Below are 7,377 nucleotides of genomic sequence, written 5' to 3' on the forward strand. Positions count from 1 at the left end.
CAAATAATGTCTGAGTTGTGTCTTTATGAATTACTAGAATATTGACCAAAAAAAAAAAAAGAGAGAGAGAGAGAGAGAGAAACTATATCCTATGAAAAGGGAAACACATAAGAAAAATGTGGATGAAGTCTAAAATAGCTTAATCTGTTGGGGGAACTCCATTGGTCTTATGGCATAAGGTGACTATTAGGGGTAAGAAGGATCTGAATATGTTGAGACAAGGCTTGGAGAGTGAGGCAGCGACAAACCTTGAAGACCTTTAGTGGATTTTGAATAAGGGTGTGACATGGTTAAATCTCTCCTTGGCATACTAAAGAACAAAATATATCCAAGAAGAGATAACATTTAATAGGAGTTAGTGTATGTATCAGGAGGAGAAGTTAAATATGTCAATAAAATTTGGAGTTCAAAGTTGTGTAAATGTGGTTTAGAGCCATTGGACTAGAGCTCATTTAGGGAGAATATAGATAGAGAAGGGAAGAGGGCTTTGAAAATGCCCTGGAATATTCGAGGCCAATGGGAAGAAATCAGCAAAGAACACTGAAGAGACACAGCTGGTAGGAAGACCTGGAAGGCTGGACCAGAAGAAGCTGGTGTTTTACACGTGGCGGGGGTGGGGGGGGAGGTCAGCTTTAACAAATGCTGAGTGAGGTCAAGTGCCACGGGAGGGAGATGTGGCCAGTGAATTTAGAATTTGGGGAGGGCCGTCCCAGTGATGGTGGGAAAACAAGATTAATCAGAAGGCTAAGAGGAGCAGGGATAACAGGTGACTGCAACCAAAGGTATTTCTTTTGCAGAGTCTGGCTGTGAAGACCGCCAGATAAATGGGCAGTTACTGGAAGAAGGTATGCTGTCTAGAAAGGTTATTTTATCTTTAAAGTTGGTACACATCTGGGACATTTTGTCCTGGTAAGGATGCTCCATAGTGGCTCTCCATAGCTATTTGTTGAATTAGCGTAGACATATTAAAATAAAATGAGGAGGGGCGCCTGGGTGGCTCAGTCGGTTAAGTGTCCGACTTCAGCTCAGGTCACGATCTCACGGTCTGTGGGTTCGAGCCCCGCGTCGGGCTCTGGGCTGATGGCTCAGAGCCTGGAGCCTGCTTCTGATTCTGTGTTTCCCTCTCTCTCTGCCCCTCCCCCGTTCATGCTGTGTCTCTCTCTGTCTCAAAAATAAACGTTAAAAAAAATTAAAAAAAAAATAAAATAAAATGAGGAAGTCACACACACACACACACACACACACACACACACCCCAGAACTTCTCAGGATAAAACAGCAGCGGGAGAAAAGCTGATTAAAGCCCATTTGGTTTCTCTGTCTCAAATTAGCTCTCCGCAATGGACCCAAACATGACTTTGGGTCCTTAAGGCTCTGATACTGAGTTAGGGAGATACACTGGGTGAAGAAAGTGATGTACCTGAGGTGGTGGAGAGTAACAATAGCCCTGAAGAAGAAGATGATGGTGACGAGGGTGACAATAGTAACTCGCATTCGTTGAGCACTCACTGAGTGCCAACTTGTAGCGTCCTAACTTCACATGGCTGATTTCACCTGCTCCTCCAAGTAAGGCTTGTAAGGTGGGTGCTACTCTCAGTCTCTCTCCGGGCGAGGTTACCGAGGCTTAGATTTGGAAAGCGACTTGCTCAAGACCACATAGCTAATAATAACTGGTGGAGTGAGAGTTCAAGCCCCACGGTGTGTAATTCTAGATCCTTTTACTCCTGTTTTGTGGGGGATGTGGCACCAGAGAGAACTGGCCAAAGAGGGCTTCCCTAGAAGTACTCATGTTGCACAAGACTGATAAAAGGAGACCCCACGAGGCGAGCAAGCTGAGCCCTGAGAAGCAGCTTTGGCAAATTAACTTCCATCTTCCCAGGCCAGCAACCTCTGATTGATTTATTTATTTGTTTGTTTTATAGTAGAGGAACACATACCACTTGGCATTACTCTTCTTGACAGTGGGAGATTACATGCTGGACTTGACTGAGTTTCTGTCAGGGAGAATTTATTGCAATTTCGAAGATGGTTCTTAAAAGAGATGGCTGTTTTGCATTTTTTATACAGGTCCTGCAAATATGTCAGGTTTGATCTTCTACAAAATCACCTTGTATAAACTTCCTGCTTCTCTTCCTCGTCTCCTGACTCCCACCTTCCATAGCCTGTGTGTGCAGCGGCTGTTAGCAAGCTTCCCGCCAGGCAGCCCAGCTTTCAGCGGCCTTGACCCACATTTTGTAGAGCTCCTGCTTTATCTCTGCGAAGTCAAATCCCTACTGTCCTTAAAGCATAACCTGGAATCCTCCCTCTCCACAAATCCTTGTCAAGTGCCTGGCTGGGGATCCCCAAATAGCTCTGAAGCCACAGTGACCTATTCATCAGTCACCCTAGGGAAAGGAAAGCCAAGATGCACTGATCGTGACACTACAACAGTAAAAATGACAAGAGGTCCTGTTGGTTGAGAAGTTACTGCTTATTATGAGCCGGCAAACGGGCTAAGTGTTTTGCGTATGTTGTCTGTGATTTCAGATTAATACCTCATTTACCATCGTGCCCAAATTGTGACAGTTTGAGTCCCACCGATACGATCCCTAGGAGGCAGCTTTCCTCAAAATGTCATTGGCTGTATCTGAGAGGCACAGGGTGGCTTGCACGCTCAGGGGCGTGAGCCCTGGGTTCTCGGGCTCCGGGTTTCCTATTGTGCGGCCATGCTGCTGCCTTTGCTTCTAATGGGGGATGGGCTGGCCTGTCTTCTGGAAACGGTGGTTGCTAGTAGTTATTACTCTTTCCACCATTGTGACCTCAGAGGAGCTTGGCATTGTTCTTCCTTCTGCTACTCCCTCAGAAGCACAGGACAAAAAACTGGGATTGGCTGTAGAACAGGATTGCACTGAAGTTTCAGAGACGGCGGAAGGGCTGTGCTTGGGGTGGTGGTGTTAGAACTCAGAACTCTTCTCAACTGGTTCATTCTTTCCCTAGGGTGTCTCCTCAGGCCACCTCCCTTCCTTTCTGGTGGCCTGACCTCCACATACCTGCCCCTTCAGCTAACTTCCCACTACCACAAATACTCCAGTACGTTCGCACTTCACGCTACGGGCCGAACCAATCTTCACCTAGTTTGGGATTCGTGCCTGGTCCTGTTTCTTCCTCCAGCATCAGCATTTTCTCAGTATTACCGACAGCAAGGACCTCAGCGCATAGTCCGGCCCACTGGCCCCAAAGAGATAATCCTGTGAGAGTCTAACATCAGCACGTTGCTGAAAGACATGGAAAATAATGTCAGAGCTGGTGATGGAACTCTCCCTTTCCTCTGCCTTCATGCTTCCATGTGGAGGGAGCTCCATTAGAGTATCACTCCTACTCTCTCACCCCATTCCCTCTCCAAGGATGGAGCAGTGACTTATTGGTGTGCTTGGGGAAGGAGCTCAGTCTGCCTCTCTCTGTCTTTGTATGTCACTGCATACTTGCAGAAATGAATATTCAGGAACAAGTCTTCATGGGAGAACCCTGAAGTTGGTCAGTCCAGCCATGGTCTGTGAGGCGATGTTTGTCTAACTCAAGGGTACTAACAATAAAGATAATGTTTTAGTTTCTACTTATTTGATTGCTAGGATTTTCTAACAGTTGGTTTGTGAACTCAAAAGGGGAAACAGGTGTGGTACTTTTAGTTTCCTAACCGAAGCCTACATGTTGGAGAACTACCAGTAGCCCAAGGTTGCTGGATTCCACGTTGGTGGAATTGTATCCATTGTGTCAGTCATTCCTCACAGGTGTGGAGGAGAGCTAAGTAGAGTCCTGTGCTCAGAAAATAGAGTACGTTACCTGAGAAGGCCTTCAATGATGCTTCTGTAGCACTTAAGCAAAATAAATTGTCTCCATGCCACAGCATGGACCAAAGCTATGTCGGGGTGACATATAGCTTTCCTGTTACACACAATGAGTCATCTCTACCCTCTACCTAGAGCCCCTTAATGGATCATCATCTCTTACATTGGGGGTCATGAAGGCCTGAGTCGTGTGGTCCCTGTAGCAACTATTCAAATTTGCTATTCTTGTGCAAGAGCAGCCATAGACAATATATAAACGAGTGGATGTGGTTGTGTTCCAATAAAACTTTATTTACAAAATAAGCGGAAAGTCAGATTTGGCTCCCAGCTATAGTATGTCAACCTCTGTTGTACATAACTAGGTTGGAACATCTCAGTTTAACATTCAAAGCCCAACCTAACCCTTTAGCTTCATATACTGCCACTGCTAATGTTGTGCCTTCCCTAATCCCCCATTTAGAATCTAGAGATACCCTCAATTGATTGTAAAACCCTATCGGCCATCCCCAGCCGTCTGTCTCTTACACACACACACATGCATGCACATGCGCACTCATATACACACTCTGCTGTCTCATGATTTTGTGATTTTACTCACCGTTTCCTCTGCCTGAAAGGACTTTCTACCCTCTTCACCTGGCCACTTTCTAGTTATTCTTCAGGACTCGATTCTAAGATGACTCCTTCTCTGGAAGCCTTCTCTAAATCACCCGTGGCTGGGTTGGGTACCTGTCCTCTTTACTTCCATATATTTAATGAATGGAGACATTTTCCATCTCTGAGTCTGTCTTCCCTAGCCATCCACAGAGCTCCTGGGGCTGAGGACTCAGTCTCATGATCTCAGCAGGCCTGGGGCATCTCATAGTATCCAGCATGGATCAGCTGCTGAATTTGTGCAGAATTGAAGCAGTGAAGCCAGAGCGATCCAGAGAAAAAGGGACAGGGTATTATGCACATGTTATAAATGGGAAGTTCAGGGGTAGGCTGAACTGACAAGGTTATAAACACTTGAGAAATATAGAAGAAGTCGGGGTTGAGGACAATAGTATGGCATGGGAATATTGGTCCCCTAATGATGGCATCTAAGGCATAGATGGGCAAGTTTCTGCCTGAGTCCGAAAGTAAAAAACATACCTTCCACGTTCTAGAATTCATAATGCGGTTGGCAGAGCAAGATTAAAGCAAGTGAAATAATCAGAGAACTATGGAAAAATAGCACATGATTGAATGCTGGATTACATGACACAGAGTATGTTAGAGAAAGAGAATGATCGACAGAAGCTAGTTTTTTTTTTTTTTTTTAAAGCCTCTGGTGGGGATGTTAGGCAAAGAATACCAAACATCTAATGAAACTTACAACTTCCATTTTTTTACATAAAACCTTTTTTGTCAATGTGTCATACACACCCCCCAAAATTACACATGTCCCAAGTGCACAGCTCTTTGAATTTTTATAAACTGAAGACATCTCTGTAATTAATCCTCAGATTAAGAAACACAATGTTACCAGCATCTCAGAAGCCCCTTGGATCCTTTCCAGTCATTACCTACCCCCAAGGGAAACCACTACCCTGACTTCTGGTAGTAGAGGTTAGTTTTGCCTATTTAAGTAAATGAAATAATATGGCATGTATTCTTTTGTTTTTGGTTTCCTTTTCCCTACATTATATTTTGAAATTCATTCAAGTCATGTTTAGTAGTAGTGTGTTCATTCTCGCTGCTGTTTAGAATTCCATTGTATAAATATACCACATTTATTTATCCATTCTGCAGTTGATTGAAATTTGGGTGGTTTCCAGTTGTCAGCTCCTTTGGAAAAGTGCCGTGTTCTTGTACAAGTTTTTTGAGAGAAACATGTATGCCTTTCTGTATACTCCTAAGGAAGGAAATCACTGGTTCATATTTATATATATATTCAGCTTTCATAGATAATGTCATATCATTTTCCAAAATGGTTGTGCCACTTTATAGTCTAGTCTGCAGTGTATAGAATCCTAGTTGCTCCCCATCTTCTTCCAATTTTGGCTTCACTGGTGTCCTTAATGTTAGCTATTCTGGTGTGTATGTGAGTGTGTGTGTGTGTGTGTGTACGAGAGAGAGAGAGACAGAGACAGAGAGAAAGAGAGAGGGAGAGTATTTATTTGTGGTTTTAATTTGAATGCCCTTGAGGACTAATAAAGAATAAAGTTAGGTACATTTTCATAAATTTATCAACTATTTGTAAATCCCTCTTGGGTAAAATATTTTGCTTTTTCCTTTGGCTTGGTTATCCTTTTGTTCACTGATTTGTAGGAGTTCTTTATATATGTTGGGTATATGTCCTTTGTCAGATACATGCATTGCAATCTTGCTTGCCTCTTCATTCTCTCAATTGTGCTCTTAATGAATAAAATTAACTCCCGTAGTTTCTGATTCTCCCTTGGAAATTTGCATCCTTACCACTTCCTAGTCCATAGACCCACTGAACAGGAAGAGAAAGGATTCTCATTAAGGTATAGAGAGGCTTGGAGACCACCTGACTCAAAGCCCTCAGTTTTTCCTTCCTGGCTACAGGCCAGGAAAGATGAGTGACTTGTTCTATGTCACAGGCTCAGTGAGCAGCAGGCTCAGAATTTGGGTCCAGGGCTCTTGCACACAGTGCTCACTGTCATCAGTTTGGGATGGTGGAAACCAAGTGAGTGTCTACGGGACGTGACAGCACAGTTGTTAAATTGCATCTACATTGGTGGGTGAGAGTTTCATCAGCCAATCGCCAGAGGACCGAAAGAGCTGACCCCTCTGGATCCAGCGCCCCCTGCCCCCTGGGCAGGAGCAGCTGTATACTTAAGAAATTCTCGATATGCAGTGCTCACTTTGCGAGGTTGTGCACAGCCAGACAGCCATGTCTCCATTCTAAACACAGTGAGGGCTTGTTGATGTTGGAAAAAAGCTTGGCAGAGTAAAAGGAGGTGGGAGGTTTAGCTCTACCACAGTTTTACTCTAGTAAGTAGTTGAGCTCTAGCAGAAACCCTGGTTATCCAGTGTGGTTGGAAAATTATAAAGTCGAAGCAACAATTCATCTCAACTTAAGGAGCCGATGAGGTCACTTGTCAAGGCCACACCTCTCACTGGCCAAGGCCAAGTGTAGCTGCTGAGTCAGCACTGTGCCCTTGGGAGGGGACAAGTGGAGGGACAGATAGACAGCCTGGCCACTGTTCCAGAAGATTCCTACAGAGACAGAGCACCCAGGCATCTCCCTCCAGTGGAGTGGATGTTAGCAGTGACCCCAACTGCCCACAAGCTCCACCCATCACTGGGCCGACCTCTGGAGACACTCTGACCCCTCTTTCACCAGTCAGATTGAGTTTTTAAGAACCTGCTCTGATCAGGATTGCACTCCTCCTTGCAATCAGCATTATTTATTTACATACGTAGAAGAGGTGAGAAGGATACACCCAAATGTGTATCTCTGGCTGGTGGTGCTATGAATAATTTCTATTTTGCAATATGAATTTTCCAGTTCTTCTATTAGACTGAGCCATTTGAAAATGTGCTAACTCTGTAGATCAAAACTG

At 44.4% G+C, this 7,377-nt stretch overlaps 1 long non-coding RNA gene across 1 annotated transcript; it reads left to right on the top strand.

Moving 5' to 3' along the window:
• Positions 1–1,226: 1,226 nt before the first annotated feature.
• LOC131507802 (uncharacterized) lies at positions 1,227–3,595 on the top strand. Its single transcript, XR_009259713.1, has 2 exons — positions 1,227–2,084; positions 2,976–3,595. It is a non-coding gene; the product is annotated as an uncharacterized LOC131507802 (long non-coding RNA).
• Positions 3,596–7,377: the final 3,782 nt, after the last annotated feature.

The sequence above is a fragment of the Neofelis nebulosa genome, chromosome 3 (genome assembly GCF_028018385.1).
Source record: "Neofelis nebulosa isolate mNeoNeb1 chromosome 3, mNeoNeb1.pri, whole genome shotgun sequence".
In the NCBI taxonomy this organism is placed as follows: Eukaryota; Metazoa; Chordata; class Mammalia; order Carnivora; family Felidae; genus Neofelis; species Neofelis nebulosa.